At 43.8% G+C, this 22,877-nt stretch overlaps 1 long non-coding RNA gene across 3 annotated transcripts in view; it reads left to right on the top strand.

Annotated features, from left to right (window-relative positions):
* Positions 1-22,877, top strand: part of LOC123464522 — a 125,613-nt gene that overhangs the window by 78,707 nt on the left and 24,029 nt on the right. For all 3 annotated transcript variants that reach the window (XR_006640052.1, XR_006545058.2, XR_006545057.2), the window contains 2 exons: positions 8,826-8,940; positions 19,149-19,268. This is a non-coding gene — a long non-coding RNA (uncharacterized LOC123464522). The remainder of the gene's footprint in view (positions 1-8,825; positions 8,941-19,148; positions 19,269-22,877) is intronic.

The following is a 22,877-nucleotide window of genomic DNA, read 5'->3' on the forward strand; positions in this document are numbered from 1 at the left end:
CTAGATTCCATGTATATGCGTTAATACATGATACTTGTTTTTCTGTTTCTGACTTACTTCACTCTGTAAAAGAGGCTCTAGGTTCATCCACTTCACTACAACAGACTCAAATGTGTTCCTTTTATGGCCGAGTAATATTACACTGTAGACATGTACCATGTCTTTTTTATCCATTCATCTGCTGCTGGTCATCTGGAGAGCTTCCATGTCCTGTGTATTGTAAATATTGCTTCAGTGAACATTGTGGTATATGTGTCTTTTAGAATTGTGTTTTTCTTAGGGTATATGCCCAGTAGTGGGCTTGCTGGGAGCTCTTACTTTAACATGGTTAATATCTAAATGGTAATATTAGTGTTAATGTACCTTTCGGGTACACAGTTTTGGAGAAAGTTATTAATTGGGCTCAATCCAAATAGTCTGAGGGTTGTTGAGGGTATGACAAAAGCTCCATGGAGTTGGAGAGTTCCCCACTCACCTCCCTCAGGACGTTTAGTGTGGAATCTGATTCTAACTAGTTTCCTAATTGCTGTATATTGACATACTTCAGTTGTCTGTATTCTTGCTGACCATCTATTTATTCATTTGCTTATTAATCAAAATGTTTTGAGGTGGTTTGATTTGCTAGGCACTGTGCTATGTGCTGTATTGATATGGACACAAAAGAGGAAGCCATTGGTTGTCCTTAGAGCTGCAGCAGGAACAGACTTTCAACAGAGGGAATACTTGAGAAAGGTTTCAAAGTAGGAATAGGAGTTTGCCCCCCCCCCAAAAAAAAAGGTAGGGGAAGAACATTTCATGAGAGGAAGCACCATTAATCAATGTTGGAAATACAGGATGAGAAGGTAAGATTTTGGGTGATGAAAGAAAGTCGTGGCCTGGACTGATTGACTCAAGTTGTTCCTTAGGGACAAAATCCCAAATATTGATTAGAGAAAGATTTCCTTTTGCTCTATCTAATTGAGTTCCAATGGGCCACTGATTTACTCAGCAACTACTACATTCTTTGCATTGCAGTGGTGCTAGGAATATGATGTTGACCACTTCCTTTTGGCCATTTCTCCAACGGCTCAGTAAATAGTATTAAAGTTTAACTTGGCAGTGATCACCCTTTTCTTTCGCCCATGACGAAGCATCTTTCTATTTAAGGGGCATCTATTGTGAGAATGGCATGAGTTTTTATGTTCTGGACAATGTAAGGGAGAATTTCCAACAGTTTTATTGCCTTTTCAAAATACAAATTTAGATGTCAGTGTAACTCATTGTTAGATCTATTGACAGTACATTGATATGATCAAACCTGATCTTGTGATAGACAACTCATAAATACCTTAATAAAGTTTATAACCATGCCTCTGAATGCCATCACTTTTTTCAGCCCCCCCCACCCACTTTTTTTCCCCTGCTAGGGAGAAATGACTTGGTTACACAATGAGTTTTATAGAGTGGCAGGAGAAACACAGTGGCTGGTGCCCAGGCTGCTGCAGTCTGATGCCTCCACAAATAAAATGCCCACGTCACACAGTCAGTCCAGAACCAAAACAACAGGGGGATCTGTCCTGAGGTCAGCGTTATTGCAATCCAGCTTCCTAACCCCTCCTACCTCCACCGCCTCCTCCCCACTCCAGAGGTTAAAGGACAACTAGCTCAGTTCTTGACATCCTGCCTTTGGTCTCTCTTAGCTTGGTTGCCTCAGAGAAGGAAATGGCAACCCACTCCAGTGTTCTTGCCTGGAGAATCCCAAGGACGGCGGAGCCGTCTATGGGGCTGCCATCTATAGGGTCGCACAGAGTCGGACACAACTGATGTGACTTAGCAGCAGCAGCAGCAGCAGCATCTTGGTTGCTTGGTGTCTTCCCACCTGTCAGTCTTCCAAGAAGAGATGCTTCACCTCCTTTTAAAAATCTTCTTTGAACAGCCCTTTCACTTGCTACTCCAAGTGTCTCTTTGGTTGAAAAAATCACAAACCCAGATGGGTAATTAAAGATTGAGGGCATCAGTGGTTTGGGATTTCTTTCAGCTAATTGCTGTCCTATGTGAAAGATTGCGTTAGCTGTGACAGCTGGCCTGAATAATCATCCCTCTTTAGCAGTAAGTTTTCACCTTCTGTGTAGTGGGGGACTTCCAAGGCTATTTTGACTGGTGATAAATCTGAAAAGTATTATAGATATACCTCATTGGGTTGTTGTGGAAATTAAATAGGAGACAGCCATCAAGTTTTTGCCATCTGCCTCTTTACAGTAAGCATTTGATTTCAGTTAGGTATTTTTGTCTTCTAGAATCTGTGCATCCTGGACCCTCACACCGTGCACTCAACTCCGCTACTCTCTGTTGCTGATGGCACGAGGCCTGCGATGGCTTCCTTTTTTTCTGTACTGGTTTTAGAGGTAGAAAGGAGGATGCTGGGATGTGGATATAGTTATTCAGAAGGCTCTGCCAAGCATTAGTTCTTTGCTGGCTGGGGCAATGAGCTCTGGAACACACTGCAAGGTCTAAATGGGATTTTATTTTGGGTACAACGAGTTATGTTCTCATTTATACCAGTGTAACAAGGATTGCTACCTTGACTATCTGAACTGAGGTGGGAGGGGTGCATGGGCTGGGAGCAGAATGGGGAATTAGATATTCTTATATGTTGCTCTTTGGAGAAGGAAATGGCAACCCACTCCAGTGTTCTTGCTTGGAGAATCCCAGGGACAGGGGAGCCTGGTGGGCTGCCTTCTATGGGGTCTCCCAGAGTCGGACATGACTGAAGCGATTTAGCAACAGCAGCAGCAGCAGCAGCATATGTTGCTCCTAGAGTTCTTTGGAAATAAGTAATTGTAGCGGGATTTCTTTTTTTTTTTTTTTCCCCCGGGCTCATATGGCCAAGTACAAACCCGGAGAAGGAGTAAGTTAGTTCATATTCTTGCTTTCTTCTAAGGGCAAACAGATCCACCGACCTGTTCCCAAGGGCTTGTTTTCCATCTCTGCTGGGTTCATCAGAGTGGACGGTGAGTCTACAAAGGCTGACGGGGAGGAATGCTGCTGAGAGCTTACCTTTCGGGTCCCTGCCTTTTTCTATGGAACGTGTCCTGGGCTCTGCATCTGGTCCCCCCGACCAGTGTGTTTGTAGTGGAGGCGGCCTGCTGGGCCATACAGGGGAGCTGCGGGGGCTGTCCAAGTTCACATGTCCCACATTCCAGGCGAATGTTTTTGACATTGAGCAATAGCATAGCTCTGCCAGGTTTGGGTCTGTCGGATTGGAATGTAACCTAGAAGGAAAGTCCCGGAGTGATTCAAATGTTCACCTCCCCACAACCTTTTTTTTTTTTTTAAGTTCCTTTTAATTCTCCAGTGACAAACTCAACCCAGCACTCTCACCGGCTCGCAGCACTTGTTGGTGCTGATAAGTCCGGCTTCCCAAGAGATAGGAATGCAAATCCGAATATTTTGTTGAGTCATGTGTACTCTGCAGCTCTTTCCCAAACATTGCGTCAGACCCATCACTGGCAGCTCCCAGGACTCTGCTGGATGACATTGGAGGTCCAGGAAAAGCTCTGTTTCTCGAAAAAATAAAAGGCCTCTCACTCTCTCCATCTAACGGGTTGTAACATCCTGTTCTTAAGAAAGCCGAACCCCTGGAGGGAGCAGAGGCGCAACCGGTTTTGTAGATAAGTTTGAAAAATAGGGCTCTTGGCTTTTCCCACCCACTCCTGTCTCTTAGCAACAGGACAGCTGATGGTATCCACCCAGGGGAAAAAAAACACTCACACACAGAACATGTGGGGGAGCCTATCTGCATTCTTGACTGCAGTCTGATTTATTTAAACCTTCCTGCATTCTTGGGTGTGGAGACCCAGGAGTCACGTCATGAAAGCATTCCCCTGCCCTTCTTGTGACCCTGCAAATAAGCGGATAGAGGACAATCTCAGAAGGAGATGGACATTCTTCCAAGGCAAGAATCGGCTCTATCTGGGGGCGGGCACTTCCTTTGATTTGGGGGAGTCACCATTTGAAAACTTGAGCACATTCATAGAGGGAGGTAGACTGGGGTGTGGCTTTGGAGAGAGCCCTGGACTGGTGGGATGGGAGTCCAGCGCCCCCAGCTCTTTCTACCTTGGGACCCCTGGCAGGAAAGCTCTGATGCTCTCCCTGTTGGCTTTCTCAACTGCAGAGTAAGGGCATTGAATGGACATTCTCTCAGGTAACTTCTAGCACTGAATCTATTGTTTGAGTGTACACATGTGTGAGTGTACATTTACATAAACTTTCTGTTTATTACGCACCCATCTGACTTTCTCTTTCTCTTGAGCTTTAGTGTTATTAAGTGTTAAGTGATAGAGCAAGAATGTGAGGCCAGGTCAAGCCAAGCCTGAAACCCATGTTTTTAATCACAGCCCTATACTTAGGTTATGCACCCAGAGGTGCCATGCAGTTGGTATGTTATGTAATATCTTGTGACCTTTTTGTCTATATCTCTGAATCCATGGGAACAGAACTGGGATGTTGCACAGGATTTAGGCTTTCATGGTCAGAGGGATCTGGGTTCAGATTCCTGCTCCATCTCTTAATAATTTTGTGGCCTTGGGATTCTTGACTGTGTGACATGAGAGTAACAAATCCTGTGTGACCAGGTTGCTCTGAGGATCAGGTAAAATGATGTCTATAGAACACCTGGTCCAGTGCCTGCTAAATGGAAAGTGCTCAGTGAAAAGGGGATTGGGGTTGAAATATTGATTGATTATAGGTTTCTTGATGGTAGGAACTTACTTTAATTATTATACAACCCCAATATATTTTGTGGCACACAGGAGACAATTATGTTTGCTGAGCCAAAGAGATCTCTCTCTCTCTCTCTTTATCACACACACACACACACACACCCAAAAATGATGAATTTTATGACTTCATGTTGCTGGAACTTTTTGGTAGGGCTCTGCATTTTAGAGCACTAAATCATAGCTAAGATAACCAATATGATTTAGTTGCAGTTGGCTGTTTATCACACAACTTGAATGTTCTTCAATCATTTTCAATATGAGCAGTTGCTTTTCGAAGTACTTTTAAAAAGCCAGATATTGTCAGGGTGTCTCTCTGTCTTTCTGTCTCTCTCTTGGTCTCTGTGTCTCTCTCTTTTCTATTGAGCTCTTCCTAGGTAGCAGGCACTGTGCCAGTTGTTTTCCATTCATTATTTCAACTTTACTTGTAACGACTCTGCCAAATAGGTATTGTTATTCCCATTTCACAGCTGAGGATCTTGAAGCTCAGTAAGTGTGAGTCATCCACGACCACTGTTAAGACCACAACTTCTCAAGTGGCAGAGAAAAAATTTGAACAGAGATCCCTCTGACTATTAAAATGGGGAGGAGAGAGATAAATTCATATTTTGTCTTAGTTATGAAGCCCACTCCCTTGGGAAAAAAGCCATCTATTCCCTTATTAATACGAGGGAACTCCGAGCATGCACTGTTCCTGGCTGTGCTAACTCCATTATATGTTATCTTATTTAATGCTATTCACAATCCTGAAAGGCTAATCCTTTGTTATTAGACCTAAATATCAGAGGAGGTAGTTATTGAGCTGCAGATAGATTCAGTCAGTTCAGTTCAGTCACCCAGTCATGTCTGACTCTTTGTGATCCCATGGACGGCGGCACTCCAGGCCTCCCTGTCCATCACCAATTCCTGGAACCTGTTCATATTCATGTCCATTGAGTCGGTGATGCCATCCAACCACCTCGTCCTCTGTTGTCCCCTTCTCCTACCTTCAATCTTTCCCAGCATCAGGGTTTTTTACAATGAGTCAGTTCTTTGCATCAGGTGGCCAAAGTATCAAAGTTTCTTGGAAGGACTTTAGCATCAGTCCTTCCAATGAATATTCAGGGTTGATTTCCTTTAGGATGGACTGGTTTGATCTCCTTGCAGCACAAGGGGCTCTCAAGAGTCTTCTCCTAAACCCAAGTAACCCAGGCTACACTTGGCATAACTGGGAATTTAACTTAAGTAGTCTGACTCCAGAGTAAACTCTCCTCACAAGCTCATCTACTGGTCTTGTTAGTGTCCATGAGGGCAAGTGGTCTCCATTACTCTTGGGAGCATTATTATAGCTTCTGTAGAACTCAACTTCTGTTCTTTTAGGTGATGCCCATCACCAACCTCTCCTTGTCCCTGAGAGTAAAGAGTGGACATTGAGGGGATGGAAGCTTTAGAATGATAGACTTATAGATTTACAATACTGAAAGATTGAAGAGATCACCAAACTCAGTGGCTTCTAACCATGGGGCACGAGCTGTTTGGCAGTGGTCCAGACAATCTTCCTGACCCAGGGACTGAACCCAGTTCTTCTGCATTGCAGACAGATTCTTTATTGGCTGAGCCACCAGGTAATTCATGATCAATATTTACAAAGTAAGATGAATAGAATGGAAAATATAGACTGTATTGCACTGAGGGTGAAATAATGTTGAGAAACAATTGATTTACTGATCTGTGTTAACCTGTGTTCTGGGTCATTATGTAAAATACATTACTTATTGAGGGTCATGCTTGTCAGACTTTGAAAACACTGGTTTCATCCAGTGGTTTTTGAATTTTGTTCCAAGAAGCCCTCAGATACTTTAATGGAGATGAGAGAAGTTGAGTAGAAAGAGCTTCAAGAATATCACTCTTACAGCTAAAGTCAGATCAGATCAGATCAGTTGCTCAGTCGTGTCCGACTCTTTGTGACCCCATGAATCACAGCACGCCAGGCCTCCCTGTCCATCACCAACTTCCGGAGTTCCCTGAGACTCACGTCCATCGAGTCAGTGATGCCAAGCAGTCCCGTGTTTATCTGTTTTTCATGTTGAATTTTCATATAATAGTTTATCTTTTTAAAAAAGGACTCTAGAATCAGTCCTGGGTGTTCTTTGGAAGGGCTGATGCTAAAGCTGAAACTCCAATACTTTGGCCACCTCATGTGAAGAGTTGACTCATTGGGAAAGACTCTGATGCTGGGAGGGATTGGGGGCAGGAGGAGAAGGGGATGACAGAGGATGAGATGGTTGGATGGCATCACTGACTCGATGGGCAAGAGTTTGGGAGAACTCCGGGAGTCAGTGATGGACAGGGAGGCCTGGTGTGCTGCGATTCATGGGGTCACAAAGAGTCCGACACGATTGAGCGACTGAACTGAACTGAACTGAAAAAAACAATTGAAGAGCCACTGATTAACCATTGGAACTGTGTTGTATTGAATATTGATTCATCCTTGTGTGACTTCACATGGTTACCAAGTACCATATGCACAGCCAATGAGATGGCTGCCACTGAAATATACAGCAAGACTAGAAAATATGATCTTCCCTGTCTTGAACTTGTTGTAAGAACCGGTTGTTATAACAACAACTATTTCTTACACCAGATATGGTAAAGGAGTACATGATGATGATGTTCAGAATTTGGTGAGTTCTTTCAGGTGGCTCACATGGTAAAGAATCTGCCTGCAATTCAGGAGACCCGGGTTCGATCTCTGGGTAAGGAAGATCCCTAGGAGAAGGGAATGGAAACCCATCCAGTATTCTTTCCAGGAGAGTTCCATGGAGAGAGGGACCTGGTGGGCTACAGTCCATGGGTTGCAAAGAGTTGGATACAACTGAGTGACTAACATTTTCACTTTTTGAAAAGTTATACAAAGGATTGTTACAAGAATGGTTATGGAAGGATAGAAGCTGGATAAAGCAATGGAGATGAAATAGAAAAAAAAAGGATTATACTTTGGTTCAGATCATCAGCATGAATACAACTGTAATATGAATTTACTTGATAACAGTTTATGACTCCGAGTCTGAGCTTATTAACTGATTTCTAACTCTGTGAGTCAGTACAGTAGTGCCATGTGGACCAAAACCTAAGGTCAGCTTGCCTACATATCATGTGTTCATGGACATATGGTATAGAGGACCCCTGTAAGGAGAAACTGCTTGCCCATAGCCAAAGTACTTTGCAGCTTTCCCCATGTTAGATAAAGTCTGTTTCCCTTATTCTTGATTTTGGTGGACTCTGTGATTTGCCTTGGCCAATAGAATGTGGCCAAAGTGATATGCTGTCTGGAACCTACTCCTCATGCATGCTGCCTACACAATCTGGAACCCTTAGAGCTCTGATACAGGCATGTGAATAACTCTTGATTATCCTTCTGGAGGAAGGCAATGTAAGAGAGACCTCAGGTGTCCTAACCAAGGTTATCCTGGACCAACCAACCTCTAGCCCATCTGCCAGCTGATGGCAGACATGTGAGTGAACCCAGATACATTCAACTGCATTCAGCCCAGACCAGAAGAATTGCCTAGCTGACCACTGCAAGAATGAGCTGTTAGTAGTTTTTGAAGTGTTTTGTTAAGCAACAAATTCTTGCAGATGTACCCACTCTCCTGCTCTGGCAAATCCATGCTGGAAGACACACCATGGCCACATCTGATCGCAATCAACATTAGTTAGAGATGTTAACACACTAGGATTTGCACAGATTGGAGCAAAGAGAGGGTTTCTGAGGACGTACCAAATAAGGAATGAGGAAGCTTAATCTGGAAAGTAAGGGTATTTGTAGGAACATATGCTCTACCTTCTGAGATTTGACATTAGTGGGAGAAGTGGGATGAATTCTTTATAACGTCTGTGGTTGCGATTTTTATCCCACTGCCTCTATTCTTGCAGTCGCCTTATGGTGGGCAGAGTGTTTGTTCTTTTGAGCACTATCTTTGAGCTTGGGTTTGGATGTGTAACTTGTTTTGGCCAATGAAATGGAGGCAGAAGTTATCGTGTGCCTCTGGAGGACTCAGTCTTCTGTACTTCTGTTATCACCACCAGAACAGAATGCTGCTGGCCCACTGGTCCCAGAGGAAGATGCAAGTCATGTGAAACAGAGCCACCTGGAGCCTGCAATACAGTCTTTCTGGGCGACCCATATATTCATAAATGAAAGGTGAATGCTTACTCATATGATGCTATGGTTTCCTATTGATTTTTACCCAGCCATAGGTGACCAGAAAGACTTCCGTGATTAAAATTAGAATCAAGGAATGGCTGCATTGGGGAAGCAGTCTTCCATTGCATTTAAAGATGGGTATCTTTGCTGAGGAAAATGAACCGTCCCAAAGTGAAACACATGGTTATATTTGGAGTCTCCTATCCATGGGCTATTCGATCATCAGGAAACTGTACATGATCTTCTTAGTTGGAATGGGGATGGGACTTTCTTTCAGAGTGACTAAGATGCTAAGCAGTTTGGGAAATGATTAGCTGGTCATTTCATCTATGTTTCAGCAGAGAGGGAGGACCAGCAGGGGGGTAAGCGCGCGCGTGTGTGTGAAGAAAGTGTAAGTTAGGAGCAGCAGTCGGTGTGGGAAGCTGCAAATGCCCCACCAAGGTGTTGACCTTTGATTCAAACCGGGAGCTTGAAGCCTTTGTTTTTCAACAGGGAGCCCCTCCTGCTTACATCCAAAGACCCAGTTTAAGTCCAGTTTTCTCTCTGGGAAATTGTCCTGACCTTCCTAGTCTTCAGAGACCAACTTATCTCTGAGCTCTTCATCTTGATGTAGTTCATATGCTCTCTTAGCCTTTTCCTTGACCTTTTTCAGGCTAAGATTGTGGATTTCCATGTGCTCGCACAGTGTTTCCTCAAATTAAAGATCTTGCTACTCTGTGCTATGGTCTTGTATCTTTCTTTAAAGCCATGTGTTGGTTGAAGTCAAGGAATTTGGCTTATCCATTCTGGTGCCCCCTCTATGTACCATGGTGCCTGGCACACTCTAGGGCCTCAGTAAATACTTCTTGGATGAATGGATGTAGATTCCTTTCATCTTTTTGACAAACTGAACTCCTGAAAGGCAGTTGGTATTTACATTTCCATAGTGCTTCAAGGTCTGTGCATTTATTCATTCAACAAATATTTGATGAATGAGGCTTATCCTGACTTACAAAGCCTTGTGCCATCTGGCTCCTATCCATCTCTTTGACATTATTTTGTGTGGCTCTAACTCTCATTCATTCACCTGTTCAAGCCATACTGGGCTTTTCTTCTGTTCTTTGTATTCTTAAAGCTCCTTCCCATCTCAGAACTTTTGCAGCCTCTTTGGTAGCAGTCTCTACCCATTGCTCTTCCATGACCCCCTCCTTCTTGTCATTCAGTTCTAGCTTAAAGGTCTCCTCCTTCAGGAGTCCTGTCCTGAGTGTCCAATCAATGATACCACCTGCCTCTCTATCATATTCTTCAGTCCCTACATGACATTCATCTCTTTCTGATAAATAACCTCATTCCTTCTTTCCTTCCTTCCTTATTTGCTTGACTGATTGTCTCTCTTCCAAAATATATCCAAAATATAAGCTTCATAATAATAGGTACTTTTAAAAATTTTTACTTCTCTATTCCTAGTGTCTGATAACTATGTCTTGAATGGATGAATTAATGAATATGGTTCAGCACTGAACTATGTTGCAAATTTAATAGAAAGAGGACTGATAATTTTATAGTTTTGCTGAATGAATGATCAAAGTACACATGGTACAGCAGAAAAACCAAAACCAAGCCAACGAACACTAAACACAAAACACTGGAGTGCGTGTAGCCCACTGACACACTGATGCCTCAGCTTCCTCTGTGAGATGAGGATAATGACACCTGGTTCATCACGAGCCTTAAGTGAGAGAGGGAAGGGATAGCACCCAGCATCATACCTGACATCCAGCAGTGCCCCATGAATGGTGTTCTCCACCCTCTCCCTCTGATGTGGCAAATAAAATGCATTGAAAAGCTTATATTGGTCTACCTTGATGATCCACTCCAGAGAACTGAACTTCGATTCCAAACATGGCTCCTAGGCTTCAATTCAATTCTGAAAATGTTGCTGGTGTTCCAGTGTCGACAGTGGAGGTGGAGCTGATTATCGTTCATTTGTGAACCACGTACTTTGAGTCTTTGAAAGCCTTGGCGAACCCGGGAGGTCTCATTAGTTGCTGTTCTAGGGCAGTGTGATGTGGAACTATGTGATAATTGGCCGTAAGCCACTGAAAAAGCCCAAAGAGCCAGGAAATGATGTAGACGGGGCTGATCATCTGCAGAGGTGCTGTTGATAACTGCTGGTGTTGCCTGACACGCCATCCTTGAAGAATTAGTCCTTTAGCTTAAATCATTGCCCAATTAAAAACAACAATTTCAGCAGTCACTAGCATGTTAATAAGAGTTTGCTGCATAGCAGGGTTCCCTTTATATAGATCTCATTCAATTCTCACATCCAAAACAGTGGTTGTGTTGAGTGACCAGAGTTAAGGCAGGTTGAGTCTGCATCTTGGGGTAGTTCTTTCTGGAGGCTGGGTGGCTGAGTGTCTGGGGTATCAGGTCCCATCGAAACCCTGGAGAAGGGGCAAGTTTGGCCAGTGCAGGGGCAAGGGCAAGGACGATTACACAACAGAGCTCCCAAAGTGAACTCATATTTGTTTCCAACCTGTTTTTCCTTTCCCCGCTCCACCTACACAGATGTGCTCTTTAAATATTTATTTGCCCACCTTTGCTGTGTGTGGTAGACCTGATCCCTTTGAAGGTGTTTACTAATTAGATCAGGCTGGGAAGTTGGGCAACTTCAGATGTATTTGTCCTGTGTAAGGTAGACCCCGGGCACAAGAACCCTGAATAGCTCCAGGGAAGTTAGTTGCTCTCTGAGCCCCCCTACCCCCCACCCCACCCCCCGCCTACTTACTTTATTGGAGGAAGTCCTAATGATTGCTCAATTAAGCTAAATGATGCTGGCTCTTTTTCTGCCATTAGCTCCTGACACAATTCTGAGACAGACATCAGAGAGCCTGGAGCCGGAAGACTAAATGCTCTTAGTGAACACGATTATGGATCAGTTGCATGCTGGGCTCAATTTGACTCCATCCACATGCAGTTCTTACTCAGTGACATGGCATCCAGGCCACACGTATTGACTCGCATCTGATCTTGGCTTGAAAAGAAAATCGCTGCTGCAGGAATTCAGGTTGTACAGACCCTCAGGTCACTGGCCTCAAATATTTAAAAATAATATTTGCTTCAGGAGAATCTGTGCTCATGCATGAGTGGATGTGTTTGTGGGGATGTGAGCAGGGCATGTGTGTATGTTTGGCATATATATCCAGTTGAAAGAGCTTTTAGAAGAGATGATGCATGTGGTGAGTGGACAAGTCTATTGTACTGGGTCTAAAGGCATCCTTGGTTTGTGGTTCAGGTTTATTTGATGTCTTTCAGCCACTTTGGCTATTATCACTGTTCTGATAGTCAGAGAGAGGTGAACAGCTGATGATGACCATGTGGGATGTCCATCTGTGATCTCAGGGGATCCGCTAAGAGATTCTTGCCTCAAACATCTTAGCTTGTTTCAACGGTAAGACCAAAGCACTTCCCACTTTCAGATCAGTGGCAAGAAGCCTGAAAATATGCTGGGATCTATGCCTGTCAACCTGTGACAAAGATGTAGGTGTCCCTGGGCTTTGCCCTGGCCCTCCTCTCTGTTCTGCAGACTCCTGCATACATGTCTGTCACAGTCCAGAATCCGATCTCTTGGTATGTTCACCGGGAGGCTGGGAGCACCTTAGCCTGGTAACCTCAGCACCTCACTCTATTCCTGGGTCAGCAGTGTGTATCAGATGAACCAAATAGGCACATCTCATAGGGAAATATAGGCTTCCTCCTGATGTTGCTAAAGAATAAAATGGAAAGCAGAGCCCCCAAAATGAGCATTGGATGGAGAATCTTGGGTGGGCAGGGTGGTGCAGGGCAGGCTAATGTCCACCTGTCCCTCCCTGTGAGATTTGACTTTACATCTCGGGGTGGGGTGGCTTCCCTTTTAATCCTGCTGCTACTCTCAGGTTGTGTGCATGCTAAGTTGCTTCAGTTGTGTCTGACTCTTTCCAACTTTATTCACTGTAGCTCACCAGGCTCCTCTGTCCATGGGATTCTCCAGGCTAGAATACTGGAGTGGGTTGCCATCTCTCCAGGGGATCTTCCTGACCCAGGGATCAAACCCATATCTCTAATGTCTCCTGCATTGGTAGGCGAGTTCCACTAGTGCCACCTGGGAAGCCCATAAGAATAGCTGACTCATTGGAAAAGACCCCAATGCTGAGAAAGATGGAAGGCAAAAGAAGAAGGGGGCAGCAGAGGATGAGATGATTAGATAGCATCGCCAACTCAATGGGCATGAATTTGAGCAAACTCCAGGAGAGACTGAAGAACAGGGAAACCAAGCCCTAGTTCATGGGGTTGCAAAGAGTCAGATGGGACTTAGCGAATGAACAGAAACAACACCATCAGGTTGGCCTCCAGTTCATTCTGTTTCTTGATGCAACACTTCAGTTTGAATAGGGATAAACCTCCTTCTCGTGATTGTGTCCTTTGGAAATAGAGCTTAGTATTTAGAGCTTCTAGGACCATACTTCCTGAATCTGAATCTCATCCCCACCATGAACATGCTGTGTGACCTTGTGACCTTACTTGTCTCTCCGTAGCCCTTCATCAGTTTCCTCAGTGAAGTGGAGGGAATACCATTCTTTCTAATAGGACTTCCTTGGTGGCTCAGTGGTAAAGAATCGGCCCACCAATGCAGGAAAGGCAGGTTTGATCCCTAGGAAGATCCCCTGGAAAAGGAAATGGCAACCCACTCCAGAAATGGACAGAGAGGCCTGGGGGGCTACAGTCTATGGGGTCACAAAAAGGGTCAGACGTGACTTAGTGACTGAACAACAACAACCAACTGTTTGTGGTGTTAAATTCAAGCACGTTTTTCAGATGAGTTTCTAAGTCACTGGTGGAGGGTAACTCAGGATCATTTCCTGCTTGTTGGTAGAACCTGGTGAGTCTGAATGAATCATGACAAGGCCTCCCAAGTCCTAGCAGACACAGAAAGGAATTTGAACAACCGTCCTGTTGAAACTTTATTAGAGAAATGATGGCAACAACTGGTCCTTGTGAAGGCGACTGCTGCTGACAGCCTTTGTAATTCACTGTGCCTCGTAAAGCTTTTGTGAAATCTCTGTCATCCCCATGGTAAGAAGGATGTTGATCACAAGGAATACACCATCTATGACTTCTCCCAGGTTTCTGATCCTTCCAGGGAGGGAAAGTTAACGTTTTGGGGGCTCTTCCCAAGAAACCAAATTGCTGAAGTTATGGGACTTATTCCCAGTGGTCAGATCTTGTTTGATGAGAATTACTGTAGCATTATGTCATTCTATATTTACTTTCCTGTTGGCTCAGATGGTAAAGCATCTGCCTACAATGCGGGAGATCTGGGTTCAATCCCTGGGTTGGGAAGATCCTCTGGAGAAGGAAATGGCAACCCACTCCAGTACTCTTGCCTGGAAAATCCCGTGGACAGAGGAGCATGGTAGGCTACAGTTCATGGGGTCGCAAAGAGTCAGACACGACTGAGCGACTTCACTTTTTTCTTATGTCATTCTGGGGCTTATGGGCTTGGGTGAGAACTCCCTGACATCTGTTGGAATTTGATGACTGAATGGCGCAGAGAGGAGAAATGGAGAAGGTAGATGTTTATTGACTCAACACAGACTTGTTAAAACAATATCAGCTACATATATAAAATCTCTTTGCATCAAAAAGCTACATATATAAAATCTCTTTGCATCAAAAAGCTACATATATAAAATCTCTTTGCATCAAAAAAAAAATTACTAACTCTCAGGAGAGAAAATGATTATAACTCACTGCTATATCTCCTAGGTAAGCAGATGATTATACATTCCTATGTCAAAGAGAAAAGTTCAGCATAGGTTCAAATCTGGGTCCCTGCAAGGCACAGCCTACCATGGATTTTCCGACATCTGCCGATGAGACTTCCTAGGATTTCATCTTTCTATTTTTCTCTTCACCTACTCTCTTCTTTTTCCATATGGGAAAATAGAAACAAAGAAATAACAAAACCAACCAGGATTTAGAATCAGTTTTCCTGGAGTCAAGTCCCCAAGCCTCATTTTTGCATCAGCAAAGTGGGCATAATAAGATCATAGGTAAGTTGAATATCAACTACCCAGTTAGCAGAAAGGTGAAACATGAGCTCTAAAGCTTAGCATGTGTCCATTTTCATATGTTTTACTTTCTGCTTTTAGAGATTCTGCTCCTCCTTTCCTTCTTCTGACTCCGTCTCTGCTCTTCCAGAGACATGTATAGGCATATTTAGCTCTGCTGGTAGAATTATGGGTTCTTAAATTTTGAGGTTATTTGAAGACTCCCTGCCCTTCTCTTCTTGGTGTAAACTACTGCTCGGGACATAATGCTAGAATCAAAATAAGCCTCTTTTCCTTTTATGCTGTTTTCTTCACTGCTTCCAAACTTTCTATATAGCTTTTCTGAATGAATGAATGTGAAGTCACTCAGTCGTGTGTGACTCTTTGCGACCCCATGGACTGCAGCCTACCAGGGTCCTCTGTCCATGGGATTTTCCAGGCAATAGTACTGGAGTGGATTGCCATTTCCTTCTCCAAGGGATCTTCCCAACCCAGGGATTGAACCTGGGTCTCCCTCATTGTAGACAGACGCTTTACCATCTGAGCCACCAGGGAAGTCCGATAGCTTTTCTACTTCTACCTATATCATGTAGGCTGCTATTGTCATCAGTGGCGTTTCGGATTTTTTCTCTTTCTTTCCTTGTCAGCACATCCTGTCCAAGGTATTCTTTCATTTCTTCACTTAGGAAATGTGTATCAGACACATGGTTCTGAGCACTGTAGTTGGTGCTGGACTTGTCCCTGTCTATTTCACATGCCTCCTTCAGATTCCTTTCGCTTTTACTATAAATGCCAAGCTCCTTTACCTCAGATTCAAAATCATTTATATACTTATTGCAGTGTCTTTTTAAGATTATCTCACTCCATGATATTATCACCTCTCAGCTCTGGCTGGAACAAGCTCTCTCTCTGCCTTTGCATTTAGCATTATCTCTTCTAGGGATGCCATCCTATCTCTCGTTCACTTATTGAAATCTAACCTTCAGTGGAGAGCTCAGATGTTAGTAATTTTGTGAAACCCTCCTGAGTATCCTTCCTGGGGACCCTTGTCACTTCATATCTGAACCAGTATAATTTAAATTATTAGTGACTTTTCTAAGCACATAGGAAGACAGTGAGATTTCAAGGTGTTTGAATGAAAACAGAGAAACATCCTGGCTTACACCTTCTTGCATCCTCCATAGGCTCTAATAATACAGTGTCTTGGGACATTCCTGAAGGTCCAGTGGTTTAGACTTTGTCTTCCAGCGCAGGGCGTGCAGGTTCAATCCCTGGTCAGGGAGCTAAGACCCCACGTACCTCATGGCCAAAAAACCAAAACATAAAAGAGAAGCAGTATGGTATACAACACATTCAATAAAGACTTTAAATACTAAAAACACCCCACTTAAACCAGTGTACTGCTCAACACACGCTTGTCTATTTATTGTTTGAATCATATAATAAAACACACACACCAGAAATAATGCACTATTGGAATTATCCCAACAGTTTATTACTTTTCTCTCATTTTGGGGGATGATGTCAGATGTTAAGTTAGCTCAGACTCCTATCAAAAGTATCTTCTGCAACTTGGTTGCCACAGCTTCTTAATTCCTCTTCCATCAAAGACCTCTGGATTGGAAATTCATGTTATCTGGTCTTGCCCAGAGATCTTGGTATCAGGTAGAAAGAGCTGCAGTTTTGCATAGATGTCTAGGTCTGGGTTGTAATTTTAACTGTAAACTGTGTAGTCTTGGAAAAGTTGTCTTACCTCTCTGAGTCTCAGGTCCCTCTTCTACAAAATAGAGTGAATAAGAACTATTGTAGGCCTGTTTTGAAAATCTATTGTGATAATATGTGTATATAGTACTTACTAGCTTACTCAATTCATACTAGGTGCTTATTAAATTATAGATATTACTGATATGGACCATGAATGTTAGAGTGCTCCACATCTTCTAGAACATTTTGGAAGAACCATTGGATTTATAAGGATCCATACCAAACTCACATGTGGTGGGCTCTCTTGAACTTCCTTTTAGGGAGCTGTCCAGCACCCAACCTTCTTCTCTATTGGTACAGCATCTTTTTCTGTAGTCTTGTCGCAGAGTAGGGGCCTCTACCTACCACAGATCTCAGAGAGTATACACGCAACACTCATCCTTAAGCCACCGGAGCTGAGTAAACATCCAGGCCTTGGTCCATTAGATGCTTCTGAGGCCTGACTTCTCAGATTTGGGATCCCAGCTGTATGACTCTTGCTTCTGAGATTTCAAAGATAAATGATCTCTTAGAATTCACTGACATCTAGGTCAGCTTTGATGGTTATGTTCAACTGCATTCTTCCTTTTTCCTCTAAGATCATCATTGCATTTTCTCTTCCTTAATTATCCAGACTACTATGATCTTGTTCTCTAAGTCTCTTGTTCTTGTGAGTCTCTGATAAACTTCCAGTGAAACCTGTCCCCTCTCCCCCGTTTTTCGTCTATATGCTACTTGAAACCCATCACTGACAATGACATAACTGTGCAATTCCGGCACTTCATTTGGTGACAAAGAATCCATGGGGCATCAGCCTGATCTTTGATCCCATCCCTATGGTGGCCTGGTGGGCTCTTCTGCTGCTGTTGTCTTTGCAGCTGGGCTTCCGTTGTTTACTTTCTGGGAATCCTGAAACTAGAAAGGATGTTGGGTTACTCTCTAGCTTAGCCACTAGCTTTCAAATCACCTCTCTTCTGTCTTTATGGGGTGGCACTTCTTGTCTTGGATTGTCATCATGTTCTGGTCTTTCTCCCCTGCCTTTAGAAGAGTGGCTCAGCCAATGAACTCTGATGCCTTTTCTTTCAACACCTGAACTTGTCTAGAAAAATAATTCTGAAGAATTTATTTACAGGGCAGCAATAGAGAAACAGACGTAGAGAACAGACTTATAGACATGGGGCGAGGGGAGGAGAGGGTGAGATGTATGGAAAGAGTAACATGGAAACTTATATTACCATATGTAAAATAGATAGCAAGCAAATACGGCTCAGGAAACTCAAACAGGGGCTCTGTATCAACCTAGAGGGGTGGGGTGGGGAGGAAAAGGGGAGGGAGGTTCAAAAAGGAGAGGATATATGTATACCTATGGCTGATTGATGTTGAGGTTTGACATAAAACAACAAAATTCTGTAAAGCAATTATCCTTCAATTAAAAAAAAATGTAAAAAATTTAAAAAAAGAGAAGACATGGGTCGATAATCTTTATGTAAGCCAGTTCATCTCCTTGTTCTTCAGTCTTCCCACTTATAACCTAGGCTAAGTAGCCATGAGGGTCAGTTTGAGGAAGAAATAAAATGACTGTCATGCTGGGATCTTTGCAAAGTAAGACTGATGTGGTGATATGAATATTTTTCACAGTAACAGTGACAATAAAATCAATGGTGAGAATATTAGGAAGGATTGGGTGGGTTTTGGGTTTGGCTGTTAACTCCTGAGAACTGCTTGTTAAATAGCAGTGGGGGGCTGAGGGTTGGGGTCAAGCTACTGTTTTTCTTTATCAAGTAGTGACCTCTTCTGGGGAGAGAAAGAGGCAAGCAGGGTCTTAACACCAGGGGACTTTTTGAAAACATCTGCACCAAGAAAAGCAATGATAGAGTAGATGGTCCCCAGGGGGAGAATCTTTCAGGGTAGATGTTTGCTCTGTGCAACCAGGTGAGGACAACACTGAATGAACGGAAGCCGAGCAACATTTGCCGGGTAGCCTCGTCTGGAAGGACTCTCACAGAGCTAGTGAAACCTTATGGATCCATTGGACGCACTATGGTGAGACAACTGGTCACATAAGCTGCCCAGATCCAGGAAGCCAACACTAACTAGCCTTTGGGAAGAATGGTTCAAAAAAAGTTCAGACGAGAAATGTATTTTTTTTTCTTGTTTAATATCTATCTAGATAAAAAGAGAAGTACTAGTTCTCATGTAGGAAATAAGGTTCAGAGAATAGCGAGGTCTAGAAGAGCAATGAATTTTGCCCAGTGGTCCTTCTTTGGGGGCAGGAAAGAAGCAAGTTCTTACTGAAGACTTGTCAGCTGAATTGAGCATAAGGAAACCAGGAAAAGGTGGTGGTGTTGTTTTTTTTTCTCCAGCAAATGTCACCATATTCATTTGTTACTTCAGGCTCTTGGAAGGATGAAGAAGGAAACCTCCAGGAACCATCTTAGCCACTCCAGTCACCACTGTTTTCCTCTGCACTGTGTGCTTAAAGCACTTAGGCTGCTCAGGATGATGGAGCATTTGGTGAGCCAGTCTGTCCTGGGCAGGGTGCTGCGTGGCACGTTCCTGAGGACACAGATCGTGGCTTCTACTTAGACTTCTGGGTGCAAAGTGCAGGGCTGATGGAAATCATATTGTTCTATCCCTTCTTGAATAGGATTGGAAGAACTGACTCAGAGAGGGGAGGGAACTCATCCAAGTACAGAAATACAGGGACAGGGCTCCCATTAGAACTACGTCTTCTGATCATTTTTTCCCTTCCCATTAGCAGTCACTGCTCTTCTTCTCTCCAACATCCCACTTCATACTAAATCAGCAAGTAAAGTTAATATGCACGTGCTAGATGGCATCACTGACTCAATGGACATGAGTCTGAGTAAACTCCAGGAGTTGGTGATGAACAGGGAGGCCTGGCATGCTGCAGTCCACGGGGTCACAAAGAATTGGACATGACTGAGTGACTGAACTGAACTGAGCTGAACTAGGTGGATTGGGCTTCTCTGGTGGCTCACTGGTAAAGAAGCCTCCTGCCAATGCAGGAGACCTGGGTTGGATAGATCCCCTGGAGAAGGTAATGGCAACCCACTCCAGCATTCTTGTCTGGGAAATCCCATGGACAGAGGAGCTTGGTGGGCTGTAGTCCATGGGGTTGCAAAGAGGCGGACGTGACTGAGTGACTGAGGATGCATTAAATGGATTAATAATATGGTGTGTTTAGTCGCTAAGTCATGTCCTACTCTTACAACCCCATGGACTGTAGCCTGCCAGGCTCCTCTGTCCATGGGATTCTCCAGGCTAGAAAGCTGGAGTGGGTTGCCATTTTTTCCTCCGAATAATATGGTAGCTAAAATTTATTAAACAGCTACTACATGGTAGCCTATGTTCATTCTCTTATTCAGCAAATATTTATTGACTACAATGTGTTAGACACAGGGGACACAGTATTAAGTCCTCACCCACTGTAAAAATCTCAACCACGAAGATAAAACTAAAATGATGCAATCCCTGAAGGCCAGGGATCTGCTGCTGTAAGAGAAGACAGGGCTATTAGTCTGGGAGAGTGTCTCAGGAAGTGGCCATTCTACTCATCTAGCTGCTCAGCCCTAATTTCTTTGGACATCTTGTCTCCTCTCACCTCCTTACACTCTACATCTTATCCACCAGCTAACCTGGTTGGCTCTGCATCTGCAATATTCCAGAATCTATTTGTCTGACCACCTCCGCTACCATCTCCCTTCTTTCAGATGTCCCCCGCCTTTTGCCTGTTTCACTGGGATGTGGTTTCTCTGATTCCACTCTTGCCTCATGGGAAAATCTATTCAGACAAATCCGGGTCACACACATGTTTAAGTCATGTACAGCAGGACTTCTCAGAGGCTGTCATATGCTAATCAACATGGTGAAATGCAGAGGAGGACATAGTACATACAGCCTAGTCCAGACATATTTGGCCCCAGAAAATCTTTCTTATAGAGCATCTCACACAGCTGCAGGTCCATGGAAACCATTCTGGATAACCCAGAAAAAGTCAAGGCAGATACATTATGTAAAGTATTAATATTATCCCATGTGACATGATGGGAAATGGAGCCACTCACAACCATTTGGCTGAACTGAGAGTCAGGTTGGCTGGGTTTTAGCCACAGTTAGCTTTTTCTGAGCTGTGTCACCTTGGGCAAGTCATTTGCTTTCTCTGAGCTTGGATTCCTCATCTGTGAAATGCCGATAATTAACAGTCCTGTCTACTTTGCCAGGAGGTTGAGAGAATCAAACGAGATAATGAACGTTAAAGAAAAGCTATCCTTAACCCCCACTCCTGACTAAACTAAACCAAAACAAAACCCAGTACCACTACTGTGCTACTGTGGACCTAGAAAAACATTATTTCCTGTTATACCAGCTCTGCACTTAATCGTAATCAATGAACAACAAATTAACTTTTAGTTTATTTATTTGAGTGACCAGGAATAAAACCCAGGGAGTTGCTGGCTGTTGGCTAGACGTCAAACAAAACAAAGAATTAATTAAAGTTAGGCTGTGGGGAGTGCCAGTTTGTGACATGCGAGGAAGCAGGCAAGAAAAGCCAGTTGTCTGGACTGCATAGTCGGAAGAATGAAAAGAGCGGGGATTGTTATAAAAGGCTTGGGAGATAAGAAAGCCTGAATGAACAACACTGTAGAGAGACTATGAAACTGCAGTGATGCCGATAAAGAATGAACGATCACCTCAGCTCGTGGTGGTGGCATGGTTCCCCGCAGAGTCACTGGAAGGCCCTGGGTGTGGTCACTCAGTGAGGGTCGGTGAGGCAATGTGGAGACTCAAAGCTGGCGAAGTTCTGTGGGTCTTTGTGAAGTGCCTATTCAGAAGGCCTGGTTCATGCCAGGTCACCAAGCTCTGATGATGTCCCATTCCAGATCCTGAATACTGCCAGCTTCTCTTTTTCTGCAGGGCTTTTGGCAGTGATTGACCAGTGACCTTGGTCTCAGGACTCTGATCCCCCAAATTAATTCATCACATCAAGATGCATTTGTTGAGTCCAACCTGATGATGACAATGATGATGATAGTATTAATGACGACAATAAAAAGTACAGCATCCATCTGGCAGCCTAGAAATGCAATATCAAACCCCTCTGCTGACAGCAGAAAATGAAAATGCCCATCTCGAGATGCCTAGAAGGGGACAGAAATCACCCCTGGTGGTATGTGCAGAAGGAGGGGTGTGCCTCTTCCTACCTCTCAAAGGTAGGAAGGGGCTGCCCCTTTAACAAAAGAGGGCTGAGAGATTTGCGTGAAGGTGTTCTGGGTATTTCTTAATGTCAGCCAGTAGAGCTAGTTCTCTGATATTGTCATCTCCCATACTTCCATCTCAATACATACATGCATCTCCTTGAGTCTCTACACAGATATCTGTCCCTGCACAAAAGAAACTGCCTTAAGAGCCCATGGTAAAAACTCAGTGCTTTATATTTTCATGTGTGTGCTAAGTCACGCAGTTGTGTTTGACTCTTTGCGGCCCTAGGGACTATAGCCTTCCAGACTCTTCTATGCATGAGATTCTCCAGGCAAGAATACTGGAATGGGTTGCCATGCCCTCCTCCAAGGTATCTTCCAAGCCCAGAATCAAACCTGCATCTCTTACATCTTCTGAATTTGCAGGCAGATTCTTTATCACTATTGCCACCTAATAGTTTTATGCATAAAAGAATCATTAGAGAGTGCATCTGTCAGTTTTGCTGCATAACAAAGAACTCCCTACTCTCCAGACTTCAGTGATTATAATAACTAAAATTTATTTTCCTTTCATTTTACATGGTGCCTACAGTCATCATGGGCTTCCCTTGTGGCTCAGCTGGTAAAGAATCCAACTTCAATGCGGGAGACCTGAGTTCGATCCCTGGGTTGGGAAGATCCCCTGGAGAAGGGAAAGGCTACCCACTTCAGTATTCCGGCCTGGAGAATTTCATGGACTGTATAGTCCATGGAGTCACAAAGAGTCAGATACGACTGAGTGAATTTCACTCAGTCATCATGGCCTCTGCCTGGAACTGTGGGTTGACTGTGAATGAGTTCCATAGGCTTTTTTGGGATCTGTGACTACATTGGAAGACCAGCCCCAAGGTACAATGGGCTG

Source organism: Bubalus bubalis, chromosome 15 (assembly GCF_019923935.1).
Source record: "Bubalus bubalis isolate 160015118507 breed Murrah chromosome 15, NDDB_SH_1, whole genome shotgun sequence".
Taxonomy (NCBI): domain Eukaryota; kingdom Metazoa; phylum Chordata; class Mammalia; order Artiodactyla; family Bovidae; genus Bubalus; species Bubalus bubalis.